Source organism: Tamandua tetradactyla, chromosome 9 (assembly GCF_023851605.1).
Source record: "Tamandua tetradactyla isolate mTamTet1 chromosome 9, mTamTet1.pri, whole genome shotgun sequence".
In the NCBI taxonomy this organism is placed as follows: Eukaryota; Metazoa; Chordata; class Mammalia; order Pilosa; family Myrmecophagidae; genus Tamandua; species Tamandua tetradactyla.
The window spans coordinates 74,430,258-74,448,170 of NC_135335.1; the positions used below are offsets into that span (position 1 = coordinate 74,430,258).

The window sequence follows — 17,913 nt, forward strand, 5'->3', positions numbered from 1 at the left end:
TTAAAATTCTTACTAAAGAGTTTTCTGTAGTTAGAGTAAGAAATAAGACACTTGTTGAATAGTAAAGTAAATTGTGTTAAAACAGACATTTTCTTGATAACACAAAATTTCTAATATTACTTATTATTCTCCAGCCTAAATAAGATATTCATGTTAGCAAAAATTTAAAATAATTGATTATCTGAATTCTCATATTTTCCTAAATGTCAAATTCTGTCTTTTTAAAGTATAATCATGTCATTTAATTTATTAGGAAACGTGAATCTGTAAGGCTTCAGAAGAAAATCTTTACTCTTCCCCTTTTACAAATTATAAGGAATGGCTACCTTTAAATTTGTTGTACCCACAATTCTGTTTATCACCACACTTTTAATTCAAGGATTTCATGATCATTTTATTTTTCATTATATTTACAGATATGTTTGTATACACGTGTGTGCACACATGCATACATGCACGTACACATCTAAATATTTCCATCAGGTTTTCACCATCCTTATTTTCTTTTTTTCTCTGTACTAACTTTTTCCATTACATTCTCTTTTCCCCAATGTCTTTTTCTCCTTGTCAGAGGTCTTCATTGTTTGAATTAGCAAAATAATTAAGTTTGTGCTGCTTGCCTTGTGTGTAGTAAGGCTAAAGTACCCGCCAAATGATTTAACATTTTCTTGGTAACAGCAGGGAATCCAGAAAGCTTTTTTCCAAGGAATCATTTGTACCTCATAGAAGGTATAACCTTATTATTAGGGAAAATACACAGAATTGGTACACACTCACGACGTAATAAAGGCAGGAGGAAGTATCAGACTGGCAATCAGATTGAGAGAATTACATCTAGTTATCACTAGCATGAGAAATCCCTTAGTTGTCATGTTCTGTTATTTAAGAAGGAGGATGATCATGTATCAGGAAATTAAGATGAGCCTTGTTGTGTACTAAGTGGAAAGAAAGACACTTCAAAAATTACAAAATGAAAATATAGGCGTGAAAAGAGATACTTTTCAAGTGATATTGTTTATCTTAAAATATTAAATGTATTTCTTATGATTAGCATTGGAAAGCAAAATGGTAATCACAAGCAATTGGAAATACAAAACAAAAACAAATAAGCAGGAATCAGGCAGCATTCTGGCTTGTGTTATTGCTCAAATTTCTGTAGTTCTTGGTTCATAAACCAGATGTGAAAGCAAATTAGAAAGGTACCTATTTGATATCAAATTGATAAAACTGCATGTCAGTTATTTCATCTCAACACATTGCTTTCTGCCCGTTTACTTTTAAAATATTTTATTAACTAAAATGCACATATTTTTATCATTAGGAGTAAAGTAATTTACATTAAATTTCATTTTTTTCCTGCATTTTCCCTACACATTACAGTTTTGAGCTGTTAAATTAAAAAAATAAATAAAGAAAAGAATGAAATGGACTATCGAGACCTTTAGGTCAGAATAAAATGGATCAGAAAAAGTTTTTTTTTCTACTTTTATAGTCGGTATACACACGATATAGTCAACTGAAAACGATTTTGAGATGTTTGGGATATTTATAGGTGACAGTTTTATAGATTCAAAGGGGCTTCGTAGTAGGAAATGGGTCAACAAATAAGCAGTCATTTTGGAAGGTTAGCAGATGAACTGTTATTTCAGGTACTTAACACAAAATTAATGTCCATTTTCATTGCATTTATTACTTGCAGAGTAATTGTCATAACCAAAAGCAGATTCCGTACTGCTGGAAAGCAGCTTTGTCAAGACATAGTTTGGAAGTTCAAAGCAACTTATTTACTTGCTTAATCGTAAGCTGCCAACACAACATTAACAGGTCCAGGGCATGCAACACACTTAAAGATGGAGGATTCCAAAGTCTCTAAAGTTCATTGGTGGGAGAGCCAGCACAGCACAAGGCAGGCAGCTAATTTGTGTGTGTGTGTGTGTGTGTCTGTGTTTGGGCAGACAGCAGGAAGTGAATGGCAGCTAATTTTAATTGTAACAAGAGCTATCAGGAGTTGGTTTGTCATGGATTCAGTGAAGGGTCGGAAGCCATTGGCAGGGGTTGCTGGTCACGGTGTGGAGGGCAGCGGGCTGCCAAGCTTCCCAGCACAGCGAAGGCATTGAGACCCATCAGAGCAACGCAGTGTCATTCTGTCTGGACCTAATGCTCACCAGAGTGGCATCCACACTGGGTTTTCATGCCCTAAAAGTCTAGTTGGTAATGTTCTTACTGAAGGGTTGATCCCTCTGTCGGGCATCAAGCCAGTCTATATCATATCCTTCTGCAAAGGTTTGGTTACCCTTGTAACAAAAGCATGTTTTTCTCAAATTGTTTACATTTTAATTGTGGTCAACTTGGGATTCGAGATCTTTAATATCATTTCAAAACACAACACTACTGTAGAGCAGATTTCAATTCCTTTAGATAATTTAATTTCTTTAAATAGTGTTTTGATTAACTCTTCCTGTAAAAGACTTCTAGAATTGGATTGTGTTGTGTCTGAAATCATGTCAATTCTTGCAGATTCCATAGAATTACATTCAGATTCATGTCGCGCCTTGAGACCTGTGCCACACAAATGAAGCCCCTCAATAAGAACAGCTCTTTCAATCTAGGTCATTCAATTTACATTTATTTCTCTGAAATATATTGGCTTTAAAGAAATCGCAAAACCTCAGACATTGATGAAATTACCATGAAACATGCAAAATAATAATTTTATTAATAACAATGAAATAACATAAAACTAATATTATGTTATTTAATAATAAATGCCTTCAGTGTATTTCATATTTCTTTTTTGTGTAATTGACTAAAATCTCCCCCCTCATGAGATAATAAAATGAACAACTTGCAGTTTTCTGTTTTCTTCTCTGCCATCTGTTTGTTGTGTGTGTGTGTGTTATTTTAAGGTGATAATGAGAGTGAGGAACAAGGAGATTCACAGCAATGAATCTCAAATATGACCAATCTGTGGATTATTTCAGCAGAGAGTCCTGAGGCTGTCCTGATGCATTTCTACAATAAGAGTCTATAAATACTGATATATATGATTCTTCTTTCTAATCAGATAATTTAGCTTCCTCAAAGGCAAATAGTGTAACTTTTACCTCTGTTTATCTAACATGTAATGTAGGCCTGAATTATCATAGGCATTTGATAAATATATTATCTATTTATAGTCCATGTATAGGATTTTGAGATGAATGAATGGTGATTAGAATGCAATGTTACCTGATGATTATTGAATGATTAAGGATAATTGCTTGTCTCATTCTGTCATACCTACAAGATAGGCATATATATTTTCTCTCTTAGTTTACTGAAGCATAAAATGGAGAAGTAATAGGATCTAAATAACAGTGAGTTTCAAAGGAACTATAAATATATATATGTATATTATATATAAAATAAACATATATATATGTTTAAAAAAGGGTGGGCTATAAATATATATATAATATATAATATGATATATAAATATATTAGTCAGATGTTTTGTTACAGAGCTGATATTAGTAAGCTGTAGCCTGAGCACCTGACCAGACAAAAAAGAAAGAACTCTGCATTTATAGTATGTTCTCTGATGATCATCTAATTTCTTCTACTGACAGAGTGAACAAGATAATGGAGAAAATTAAAATGCCTTTTGCTTCTTTCTTCTCTAGCTTAGGAAAAACTTAGACTGCTACTGAAATGTTAAATGTAAACACTGAAAGAGATAAAAAAATCCACTCCCAAATCCAGACTTGTCCAAAGAGAATTGTAGGAATGTGATTTATAGTACATTCATAAATAAATTTGTAAATACTTATATCAAAGACTTCACTCTTTAAAATCAGTGAGTTGGAGAGAAAGAACTTTTTGTCAACAAACTCCCTCATATACTTTTTTTTTTTTTTTTTTGAAGGGGGTGTATGGTCCAGGAATCAAACCCAGGTTTCCCGCATGAAAGGTAGGCATTCTAACCACTGAACCTCCCGTGCACCCCTCATGTTCTTTTTCATATTAACTCAACTGGATTTCATAGTCAATCAGTACTTTCACTTTAGTCAGTAACTCTCAGTGAGAAGAGTGAAAAACAGACAAACATCCAATAAAAACATTCACAAGACTATGTTTCAACTTTATTCCAAACTTTCATATTTTCATTTAGGACCAAAGAGATAGGAACTTAATATTCCCAAGAACTTATCAAATATTTTTTTACATTTATTCCAAAAGCCACAAAACAGTTTAATCAAGGCAAAAATAATAAAACTTTTCAAATAACATCACTCATTAACTTTTTTCCTATTATTGCTATATTTTAAATCAAGTTCTCAAATTAGACAAAGTAATCCAGCTAAAAAAATACCGTGCAATTCTGAAAACATAAATTATCTCATGGGTTCCTCTTCTATATAACATTGAACACTGTAGTGTCTTACCTATAGAAAAAGTAATATAATTACAGGGCTTCTAGATTTTCTTTCAGAAACTCAATATCTTATTTATTTGTGTATAAAATTATTTATTATACACTTTTTCGTTCTTAATGTCTATTCTACTGAAAGCACTCTCCCAATATATACTTAGATTCTCAAGTAAACAGTTGCAGTTTGAATATTGAATTGGACCATAATCATTAGATAAAATAAGATTTAATCAAAAACTTTCCACATGTACATGACATTAAAATAGACTATAGCCCAATTTGATTTTATTTTTTGGTACATGATCTGGGAATCTAACTTGGGTCTCCCTCATGAAATACAAGCATCCTACCACTGAACCACTTGTGCGTCCCCAATTTGATTTTAAAAGTGAATTTAACCAAAATCTTAAAACAGAAAATACCTGCCACCTAAAAATTTTCCCCATTCATATAATTATTTCTACTTCATTTAATTTTATATGTCATAATTATTTTCACAAAACAAGACAAAAGTGTAAGGAGTGCAAGATGGGAAAGAAAATGCAGATTTTTATAATAAGCTACATATATAGAGACAATCAATCAAAGGAATTAAGTTCCAACCAGAAAATATAAAAGAAAATAAGATCACATTCAAATGACAAAAGAAGATATATCTAGAAATAAATATTATAAAAACAAGAGGTCTTCACGGAAAAAATATAAAATCCTTTAAAATATCTGTAAGAATATTTCATAAATGCAAAGGTGTAATTCTTTTATGTATAGGGAGACAAAATATAGCAAATAAGGTCATTTTTTCCATAATGTCCATTAATAACTAAGTAAATTTTAGAAAACTATATTGTTTTTAACAAATCATTGTGATAAAAAATTAAGAACTTAATTTCTTAATTAAAAAAGAATGATTTTTTTTTCTAAAATTGAAAAAAATGTTAGTTTTGCACTTAAATATTTAATCTGCAGGAAACTTATGTGTATTTGTAATGTGAAATAGAGGATTTCTTCGTAAAAATCACTTACACAAGCACTATTCACTTAAACATCTTCCTCCTATTCACATATGTTGCCAACATCAACTATTTTATTAAGTAGATTAATTTCTGTAGTCTTTTTCATTGTTTCTTTTTGTTTATTCCTCCCCAAGATCTGTTTCCTATGTTCTATAATTTTAAAAGAAGCATTAATATCTAGTGAAACACGATTTGCCACAGTCTAGCATTTTTCTCATAGTATCCTTGATTATTCATGACTCTATTTTTATATGGATTAAAAAGCATCTGCCAAGTAGCATGAAAAAGTACTTCATTCAATTCTCTGCTCAAAGTTTACCCCGTCCTAATCTATACTCCTTATTTTCTTCAAAATTCTTACATAGGTTTGAGGTCATATATATTATCTATTACACACTGCATAGTATATCTCACATATTAGAAAATATAAACTCTACATTTTCTATCATATATTGACATTGTTTATTTCTCTGTCCCCTTTGCTATTATAAAAGCTCTATGAAGACGTGGAGATTGATTGTCAGTTTCTATTATTGTACTATGTCTAGCACCAAAACATTCTCTAGCATACAGTCAACTATAAACATGTAGGTACTATAACAAAAAAGTATGGATGCAATCTGCCCCCTTGTACTCAAGTATTCTTTCAGGAATAGAGCCATAAGCCAAATTGCACATAGCATTCTCTTAGTGGTTGTTATTGTTTCAAGAACCTCATGTATCCTCAAGTGTCCTATTCAGAATGAAAGGAAAGACTGTTCTGTTAACAAGGGATCTGATTTCCTCAGTTGCCCATGAATGGAAAGGATAAAGTGTGATCACAGACACTGACACATTGCTGGTAGATTTCTTGTGGCAATGAGAGAAGTTAACCTGAAGAAAATTAACACTCTAAAGAAGGCAGGACAGGGTTACTAATAGGGATAATGATAAGGAAATTGGACCTGAATTCTTGAACCTTTGAACATGGTGTTAATTTTTAGATTACCAGAGTTTTTAAAATTGAATAAGCAGTTTGAGTTATTGTTATTATTACATACAGTTGAAGACACCTTGCCAGAGCATAGTCCAGGAAAACCCTTGAAAAGAATTTGCCACCTGCATTAAGAATGGCTCATTTCCCCTAAGTATGCTAATTTGGCAAATGTCAGGCCAAAGATGGTAAAAAATTCATTCAAATGCTGATGGTTTTCCTGAATGAAATCATAGAAATAGGAACAAGTTAATCATCATCAGTACAATGGCAATCCATCCTTCAATCCCTTAAAGGCTGCATAGCATTGATATCAAGGTTACAGGCTCCAGATTCAGACAAAACTTTTAAATTAAAATCTCAACAGAACTACTACAGGCTGTCTGCTTTTGATAATATTTCTAAGTACCATTTCTTTGCAAATTTGGAAAACCTTAATTAGTAATTAATGATAATATAAAAATTACGTGAGAGAAAAATTACAGGCTATCTGGGAAAATATTTTTGTGTATGAAAATAAGTATGACAGTCTACAACAATGATGGTCAAATAATGATTAGTTTGAAAAAGAGAATTTAGCTAATTAGAAAAATAAATGATAAAAAAACATTATCTGGCTGTTTTATCGTTGTATGTTTTCCTTTTTATACAAATTCTCTCATTTTATTTAAAGGCTTTAGTGTAACTGCTCAATTGCAGGTAGTTTTGCAAAAGTAACTTCAATGCTAAAGTCATGGCATATGTTTTAAAATATAATCTGATTATTTGATGAAATTGTTTATTCCATGTTCTGTGTTTATTATTACTTTTTATTAAAATGTAGGTTTTTAGAGAAATTATGTAGAGAACAGAAATTCTCATGTATCCCCCTCCCTCATACACACACACATATGCAGTTTTCTGTATTATTAACACTTTACATTTGTGTGGCAACTTGTTTCGATTGCTAAAAGGTTGCTATTATAATTGTACTACTAACTACAGTACATAGTTTACATTAGCTCTCACTAATTGTGTTGTATAGTCCTATTTCTTTTTCTTTTTTTTTTTTTTTTTACATGGGCAGGCACCGGGAATCGAACCTGGGTCTTCGGGCATGGCAGGCCAACACTTACCTGCTGAGCCACCGTGGCCTGCCCAGTCCTATTTCTTTATCTTTTTATTCTGGAAGCATATATACAACCTAAATTTTCCCCTTTTAGCCATATTCAATATATAATTCAGCGGTAATTATATTCATAAGTTTGTGTTACAATCATCACTATCTATTACCAAAATGTTTCCATCATCCTAAACAAATTCTGTACCAAATAACCATTGACCACATTTGCTGCTGCCTCCCTGACCCCTGGAAACCTGTACTCGAGTTTTGACTCTATTTCTTATATTTTTGAAACAATAGAACATAAGGCCCAGAAAGAAGTGAATTGCAAACAGAAGAGAAATCATGAAACTGATTTCTTGTCACAATGAATTATCTACCACACAAAGTCTGTATAAATTCTTAAAATGAATTTTTTATTTCACTCTTAATGAAAGAAGTCATTAGAGTTTTTTCAGTTGAGGAATGAACTATCTGACTGACAACATTAAGCATATACTTCTGCCTGCTGTGTTGAAAATGGAAATGGGGAGGGGTGTGTGTGGAAGCAGGAAATCAGTTAGGAGATCATGGAATATCAGAGAAGGTACATGATGACAGCATGAATCTGCGTGGAAACAGATGAAAGTGGAAGCAATTGGATTAATTGACGGATTTTCTGTCAGGTGGTGACAGGAAAAGAAGATCAATGATGGCTCCTAATTGGGGGACTGAAAACCTGGAAAGAGTTAAAATTGAGGTTTAAAATATAGAAAATATAGCAAGAGTAGTAAGTCTGTAGGAAAGAAGGTAAAGAATAGTTGTGAAGTTTCGTTTGAAGTCCAATTAGAGGTATTTATCTAGGAGGCAGTTGAATATACAAACCTGGAATTATAGGACCAGTATGAAGTTCTCAAACCAATTGGGTTTTTGAAGATTCATATCATCATTGGAAAAAATCTAAATAATGAAATCTCAATGCGTTGATTATTATTGTTTGCATTAGCATTTATAATGGGATTATGTACACATAAACATTGTTACTGGTATTGACTTTTCAACTTTTTTTTGTAAAGTATAAAATATATATGAAGCAAAGAAAGATCAAAAGCAATAATTTTCAAAGCACACTTCAACAAGTAGTTACAGAACAGATCCCAGAGTTTGTCATGGGCTTCCAATCCATCATCTTAGATTTTTCCTTCTAGTTGCTCCAAAACACTGGAGGCTAGAAGGGATATTAATATGGTGATTCAGCAGCCATACTGATATACGAAATACCATCTGCTCTGCTATACCTCCTCCTTCTCCTTTAATCCTTCTCCCGCTCCATAGGGATCTTTGGGGAATGCCTTTCATGTTGAAAAGGGGTGTCCACATTGAAGGATGGGGGATATAATTAATTGATAATCCTGCAGTATCTGGTTCCTCTGGGCCTCAGAACCCATCTGACCGAGGAACCATCTGGGAATTATATGTTCCAAGAAGGGAAATCTAGTGTATGAAATCTTTATAGTCTCAGTTTGAGCCCTGGGTGTTCTTAACAGACAACTGGAGTGATGTTGATTGGGATCTAGCACACCATGACAATTAGCACTATTTAACTGAATCCTGCATAAGAGCAGCCTCCAGAACAGCCTCTCAAGTCCATTCGATCTCTCTTGGCCACTGATGCCTTATTTTATTACATTTACTTATTTTTACCCTTTTGGTCAGGAAGGCACTGTAGATCTCACAATTCTGGAGCCAGCCTCAGGCCTGGGAGTCATGCCCCATGATGTCAAGGAGATTTTCACCCCTGAATGGCTTGTACTTTATAAGGGGGAGGACAATGATTTTCCTTGCAGAATTCAGCTTAGAGAGAGAGAGGCCACATCTGAGCAACAAAGAACCTTCCTGGAAGCAACTCTTCTAGAATATAATATCACTTAAGGCAATTATAGGTAGCAAAAACAAATATTTGAGTCAGTAGAATGGGAAATTAATTTCTCTTTTGTAGATCAATAGATAGTTTGATTTAGTTACTGTTTCAGTTTGTGAAATCTGCCACAATGTAATGTACTAGAAGTGAATTGGCTTTTTTACAGTCCATTTATATAGTTACAAGTTACAATTCTAAGGCTGTGCAAATATCTAAATTAAGGCCCCAACAAGAGGATACCTTCTCTCAAGAAAGGCTGATCAGGTTTAGGGTTCTCTGTCACATGGAAAGTCACATGGCAATGTCTGCTATCCTCTCCTGGTCTAGGTTCAAATGCCTCTCTCTCAGTTCCTTCTGCCTCTCCAACATGTCTGAGTTTTGATTTCATCTCTGCCTTCTATGTAGACTCTTGTGCAGGTTTGAAATGACTTATGTAACCTAGAAAAGCCATGTTTTAATCAATCTTGTGGGAACAATGGTTTCTTCTAATCCCTATTCAGTACCATAGAATGGAAATTTGATTAGTTTATCTCCATGAAGATATGACTCAATCATTCATGGGTATTAAACTTGATTAGATGGAGGTGAGCGTGACCCATTCTATGTGGCTCTTGACTACTTTGCTGGAATTCTACAAAATGGAGACATTTTGAAGAGAGTTCCTCTTGAGAATGAGAAGAGAGCCACAGAACCATGACAGAATGTTGAGAGAAATGGGTGGAGAACCCACCAGCAAGAGACCTTTGGAGATGAAGGGGAACCTTGTTGTTTCCTGAAGGAAACAACAAGGTGGAAGAGAAAACTACCAGACTGTCACCACGTTCACCACATGCCTTCCCAGCTGAGAGAGAACACTGAACTCATCAGTCTTTCTTGAGTGAAGGTAAACTCTTGATAGTGCCTTGGTTTGGGCCTTTTATAGATTTGCTTTAATTTGGAGATTTTCATAGCCTTAGAACTGTACACTTGTAACGTATTAAATTCCCCTTTTTAAAAGCCATTCCATTTCTGGTATATTGCATTCGGCAGCTAGCAAACCAGAACAACTCCAAACTCTTTCTATGCTTTCTGCCTTTTATTCTCTTCATAAGGATTCCAGTAAAAGGTTTAAGGTCCACACTGAATGGGTGGGCTCACATCTCCACTGAATCAAAAGGGTTCACCCTACAATAAGTCTACCAAAGACTGGATTGGGATTAAAAGAATGTGGCCTTTTCTGGGGTACAAAACAGTTTCAACCAGCACATTCCACCTTCTGGACAATAAAAGACATGTTCATTCCATATACAAAGTACATTAATTCTATCACAATATCACAAAATCTTAAGCCATTTCAGTAAGAATAAAAATGCAATACCAACTCAACACTAGTGCTAAATCTCATCAAAGTCTGTTACAGGCATGATCTGTTCTAAGGCAAAGTTCTTGTCTGGCTGGAGACCTGTCAAATTCAGAATGAGTTATCTGCTGTGAATATACAAAGGAGGGACATTCACAGGATATATGTTTCAATTTCCATAGGAAGAAATTGAAAGGAAAACAGGGGTCACTGGATCCAAACAGTTCTGAAAACCAGCAGGGCAAACTCCATTAGATTTTACATTCATTTATTCTCAGGACTTAAAAAAGTGGCAGTCTCACCCTTTCCAAGGGCTTATGCAGCGGCCCTGCCCTCTCTAAACAGTGGATGAGAATTCCAACATATCCAAGCACTGGGGAGAACACCTTGATCTCAATCCTATCCTCTTCCATTATCTGGGTGATACCTGGATTCTCTTCTATCTCTTCCAACTCTGAGCTGAGTTTGGAAGCTCACAATTTTCCAAACTATCAGTTTCTGGTTTCTTTGTACTGAAGAGTTCAGTTCTCAGCTTATCCCTTTCCTGTTGTATTTTACTATAAGCTGTTAGAAGAAGCCAGGTTGCATTTTGCAGATTTTGTTTGGAAATTTCCTTAGCTAGATATCTAAGCTTGTCACCTTCAAATTCTACCTTCCATCCAACACCAAGATCATTTTTTTCAAATTTTTTGCCACTTTAAAATAAGGATTGCCTTTCTTCCAGTTTATAATGACACATTCATCATTTCTGTCTTAAGCCTTATTGGAAGAACCTTCAGAATCCATATCTCTACCAGCAATCTTCTAAAAATAATCCAGACCTTTCCTATTTACCTTCTTATAGTTATTCCAGAGTCTTTCCCTTATCCCCATAAAAAAACATTCTGATATGTGTGGCATTTGCAAAGTGCAGCATACTACCTACTTCACTGGTACCAAAATCTGTCTTGGTTTGCTAAAGCTGTTGAAATGCAATGTACCAGAAATGGACTGGCTTTTATAAAGGGGATTTCTTAAATTGCAAGTTACAATTCTAGGGCTGTGGAAATATCCAAATTAAGGCACCAAACAAAAGGATAGTTCCTCCCAAGAAAGACTGATCAGATCAGGGGTTTCTCTGTCACATGGAAAGTCACATGGTCATGTCTGCTGTCCTTCTTCCCCAGTTTCTTTTGCATCTCCAGATGTTTGAGTTTTGGTTCCATCTCTCTGCCCTCTGTGTAGACTCTGAGCTATCTTTATGTTTTCTAATTTTTAATCTTTTCATGGAGGGCTCTAGTAGAAGGGTTAAGACCCATTTTTAATGGGCCAGGTCACATGTTCATCAAATCAAAAGGTCCCACCTGCAATAGGTGGGTTGCATCTCCATACAAACAACCTAATCAAAAGGTCTCCACAAGATTGGATTAGGATTAAAAGAACATGATTTTTCTGGGAGTACCTAAGAGTTTCAAACCAATATAGTGTCCATCTTTTGGTTAACATGCATTTGACCATGAAAGTCTCACCAACAGAGAAACTATGACATTAATATTTAGTTTAAATCCAAAACTCTGACACACAGAACATTTTCTTAGTATCCATACTTAGGTGTATAGCTGGCTGTTATAACTTTAATACCTCTATATAGGTTTCTGATGACCATGGTGGTAGTGGTGGTGGACTCTGTGGGTAAAAGACTATGTTTAGAGTTACACAGTTTAAAACCCCACATTCCAATATATACTCAAATCTATCACCCTCTTATACATGATCCAAATTTTCTTTTACTTGATTTTCACTTCAATTAAGACAGTCAAATCTTAACGTTTCAACTTTGATTTAAAATTTACCCAGCCCAATCTCTGATGCCTACATTGTATAGCTTCTCATAATTTTCTCCTTTTCTATGAGCTTTCAGTGTTATGTTTGCTATTTTCATCTGTGGTTATAACCTTTACAGAAAATTGCCTTTTCAATGATTTTCCTTTGCTCTTCAGTAATCTGTATTGTAATGTATGGCATAACTGGGGTCAAGTGAGAATATCATGCACTTTATATAATATATACACACATGTATACACATATATATGTGTAATAAGGAGAGTAATTACCACCACCACAACCCCCAAAATTTTCCATGTCCAGAACTGTGAATATGCTAACTTACTTGACAAAAGGGACTTTGCAAAGGTGATTAATGTTAAGGATTTTTTAATTGGGAGATTATCTTGGAATATCTAGGTGGTATAAGTGAAATCACTCGATGCTTTGAAAATAGAAGAAATTGTTAGAGTAGTCATTCAGGTGAGATAAGACAGAAAAAGGAGGCAGAAGAGATGCATCATCCTGAGAAAGCAAGGGAGTTGATAGGTCTGAGATAGAAGACCCCATGTGCAAAGGCCTGAGAGAGGCATCTAAGAGCCAAGAGCCGAGAGCTGTTTCCAGCTGGCAATTAGCAAGGACATAGGACCAACTGAATGAAACTCAATTCTCTCAACAACCTGAATAAGTTGGAAGCTGATTATTCCCAGCCTTTTAGAGAGTAAAGTTGTCCTGCCAATACTTTGACTTCAGTCTTGTGAGACTGAGAGAAGAGAAAACAACTAAGCCATTTTGTACCTAGATTTCCAAACCCATGAAAATGTTAAAACATTAAATGAGTAGTATTGTAAATCACTCATTTTGTGGTAATTTATTACAGCAACAGTAGAAAAGTAATTCATAATTCATAATAATAAAAGTAATTATATTACTTCCCTACATCTTTTCCCCTCTATTTCCCTCTCTTTCTTCCTCCCTTCCTTCCCTCTGTGTTTTTATTGTCTTTCACCTGTAAAAGTTAACCAGAAGAAAATCCAAGGATGCTAATGTTGAGCTCAGTAATCAAGTTCCCTTGCCTGAGTTATACTTATCCAATTCATATTCATATCAGATCCTTTGTTATTACTTCTTCTCCTTCTGATGCTTTAGTTTACATTTTGGTGCAAATTTCTTATAAAAGAGTGTTTTGTTCTTTCATTTCTCCCTTATAATCTTAAGTATTTCCCCTTTGTTTTCTTTCATTTCTGCAATCAGTTATATTTTCATCTGCTATTAGTTATATCTCCATATTAAAACATTCCAGTCCAAAATACATGAGTTTTAAAATATTATGTGTGCACATCATCTACTTTTAAATATCCAGAGAAAGTTATTTTTTTTTGCCAAAAAAGGAGGATGAGATATGCAAGGCATTGATAGCTGTTTCATAACTGTTACTTTTTAAACAGCAAATTTGTCAGTTAATTTTTATTTAAAATTTTTATATAGAAAAAGAAAATATGTACCAGAAATGTAAAGTAAGATTAAGTTGAGGCTGCAAAGCTAAGAAATTGCCAATATGGAATGCATTCCAGCAAAATCTGACTTCAAAAGATCTGCTTTTTTAGCTACAGTGTAAAGCCTTGTTAAAAGGCATAAAACTATGTTTTTGAGTCTGACTTCATTGTGCAGGGTCTAGCCCAATGCCTGGCATAGCAAGTGTGTTTAGTACATATTCATTCCACAGATTTCATAAGAAATATGATTTTTTTTGTTCAAGACCAAAGTAGATTAAATTAACAGAAGATGTTAAAACGATGCTGTCATATTCTACATTTCCATATAGGTGTAATTTCCCTTGAGAATCTTAGATGTTCTGAAAGAAGACTTTACAATTTATATCTTTCTTCCATTTATAAGAATTAAATCTCTCCTTCTTGCTGTAAAGTATGGTAGATAGTGTTTGAAAGTATATTTTTGAATAAGGATGTCTTGAATCTTGGCTTTTGTTTTACAAACTACACATAAATCTTCCCTATTGCCTATTTATTCCCTTTAATACAGGGGTTGGCAAATTATAGACCATGGAATAAATCTGACTCGTATCTTATTTTTATACAATCCATGAGTTAAAACTTTTTTTTTTATTTTTAAAGAGCTGTAAGCAAAAAACATAGAATAATGAATGGCAGAGACCATTCATAGTCCACAAAACTTAAACTATTTAATATCTGAGCATTCACAGAAAAATTGTACCCATCACTCTTGCTCAAATACTTGAAATCAGTTTGTGCCTTGTGACTTTTTTTCCTTTCTGTTGTCTGGAATGTTGTTTCCCAAGTTTTTATATAGCTGGCTTCATGTTTTCATTCATGTTTTACCTTAAAAATCACCTCCTTAGATAAGTCTTTCCGTCCCTTCTCTTCCACCTCATTCTTGCAATTTTTATAATAACATTTATTGCTCCTGAATATATTTATATATTACTTATTTATTTTCTTCACACTGCCCTACTCAGTGAGAGAGGATACTTCCTCTGACTGCTTGCTCATCAGTGTATCACCATGGACTAGCATGTCTAATAGTTTCACTGAAAAAGTTTATAAATATATATTATCTAACTTTAAGTAAATGCCTATATGACACAGTTTTCTCTAAACATGAATGCTAAATGAATGTACTTATCATAAGTCTGGAGAATAAATTATTTTTAGAGCAGCAGTCCCATTTGAATGATAGATTGCTATTTCCATAGAAAAAGCAATAGCTCTGCTTCTGGTCTCACAAAGTTGATATGCCTTTCTCTTCAAGATTTGCTTTTCTTCAGCAATTTTTAGAAAAAAATTACTGTCACTCAAGTATGTTCATTTCCAAAATCTCTACTTCTATTAAATAAGAATAATTGACAGAGACACTCTGTCGAAAAGTGAGGTATTGAATTGTAATAATCATCCAGAAAATTGTACTATTCCTCTGTTTTCTTTTTGGCTGAGAAGGAAGATTCGTTATTTGTGAAATTAGGCAGTGAGTTTAAGTTGAACAAAAGAAACTTGTTTCAATTCTATTGGAGACATAGCGTCTTCACTGTAGTAGCTTTTCATTTCAATATGATTAGGGAGTTCAGTACCATTTATAGTACACTTAAGACTATCAATACCTTCTTGCTATAAACATTGATATTTTCACCAGGACTTTTCTTGCATATGGAATCCAATTCAAGAAAACCTGAATTTTAAGAGGCACACTTATAAAAGTTAGATAAAATAGATAACCGCTCTTAATTTATTGTTCACTGAAACATGAATTTGTTAATGTCATCTCCAGCTAATAATTCTCTTAATATGTGTATTCATATGTCTTCCACTAGTCCTAATTCCTTTCTCTCTGTCTCTCTGTATACTCTATTCATCTACCTACCTACCTACCTATCTATCTATCTATCTATCTATCTATCTATCTATCTATCTATCTATCTATCTATGTACCTACCTACCTACCTGTGTATGTGTGTAAGGCTACTAACTTTAAAAATCAGTCCTTGAAAACAAGAATACACACAAAAATTAGATGTTTGTATATGTTTGTGGTGATAAACAAAATGTAATCAGCCCAGTATAGAGTTTCCAGGGTCAAGGCCCATTTTAGCAAAACCACAATCTAAGTAAGTTCTATTTCCTGTTGTATTAATCAGTGCTCGATAGGGAAACAGAACCAATAGGAGGTATCTGCAAATATGTGATTTTATTAAGGTGTCTCATGCAACTGTGAGGATGTATGTGTCCAAATTCTGTAGAGCAGGTTGTGAACTGGCAACAACAATGAAGGTCTTTGATGAATTCTCCAGGAGAGGCTAAATGGTTGAAGTAGAGATGAAAGTTCTCTCTTCTGACTGCTGAAGTTGTCACCTCATCATTAAAATTCTTGATCTGATTGGATTAAATCTGTCTGATTGAATTCTCTCATTACAGAAGACACTACCCTTAGCTGATCATAAATGTAATTAGACATAGATGTAATCAACTTACTGATGCTTTAAGTACTTTCAGTAATGACTAGGCCAGTGCTTGCTTGATCAGACAACTGGGTAACATCACATGGCCAAGCTGACACGTGAACCTACCCATCACAGTCTACCCTTTGTAAACTTAGCAGCTATATGTATCACCTAAACCATACTTAATCTCTAAACAGAAAACAAGACAAACATATTTTTTTGCCTAACAATACTTAGCTGTCCTGCATACAATTGGAAATGCACTGAATCTCTCCAGAATAGCGTGCAAGCCCTTGGGTAACATTCATTCTTAAATTAGGCATTCTATAACTTCAATACTACATAGGAACAATAGAATTTATGTCATATGATAAGGGGATAAGATAGAGAAGAAAACAAAATAATTGTTTTATGTGCAGATACAAACATACATATAATACCTAAGGAAAAAATATTCATACCATCACAGTCCTCATTTCTATAACTGGTCATGTAGTCAAAGTTCATACATATTGCTACATTCTTCCACTACCCATTCACTATTCCTTTTTCCCACAACAAGGACTTCAGCTGTCACTCTTTCTTTGCCTGGTGGGGTGCCCCAAACCTTCATTTTTGAAGTTTCTGTGCCATTATTAGTCCTGCCTGGATTGGGCTGTTGCAATTTTCCATTGATGCTAATTACAGGGCATGATAGCATTAGAAATGCCCTAGGGAATCTCCTATGTTAGAGGAAAACTTTTCTTTACCTCCCTTGTGTACTTGCAGTCTTATTTTCTCTTGGTAGTCAGGATCAATCACCCAAGCTAGTACAGTAATCCTCTTCCTTGCCTGTTGGAGTCATGAGAAGCCAAAGTAGCAAAGTGGCAGTCAACTTTCAATTCAGTTTAATCACTGCTTTATCTCCTGGTAGGAGCGCTCCTACTTTTGGAACTAAGACCCGTAGACCAGCAGAGCTTAAGGTTACAATGTCAGGAAGAAAACTTTTTCCAGTGAATCATTAGGGATTATAGTGAGTGGTGCATTTCCCATTTCCACCCCTTGATCCCTGGACCCATGAAACCTGGCTATGGTGGAAACTGCACTATAGAGTGGATGCTGAATCAGAGCATACACGGGCTCCTGGTGAAAGTTGCTCCAGTCCTGCAATGTATTGCTACCCAGTTGGCACCATAACTGAGTATCCAAAAGGCCATTCCAGGGATGCAGGGGTCGTTCAGTGATAGAATTCTCATTCACCATATAAGAGACCAAGGTTCATGCACTTCTCAAAAAACAAACCAACCAGCAAGACAAACAAAAATTCAACAAATAATGCTGCAATAATGTAATACTCATATGGAAAAATAATGAAATGTTCCTCTGCCATACAACATACAAAAAAATAAATAAACAAAAA

At 34.3% G+C, this 17,913-nt stretch overlaps 1 pseudogene; it reads right to left on the reverse strand.

The window, feature by feature from the left end:
- Positions 1 to 16,992: 16,992 nt before the first annotated feature.
- On the reverse strand, positions 16,993 to 17,756 carry LOC143645728 (uncharacterized; annotated as a pseudogene).
- Positions 17,757 to 17,913: the final 157 nt, after the last annotated feature.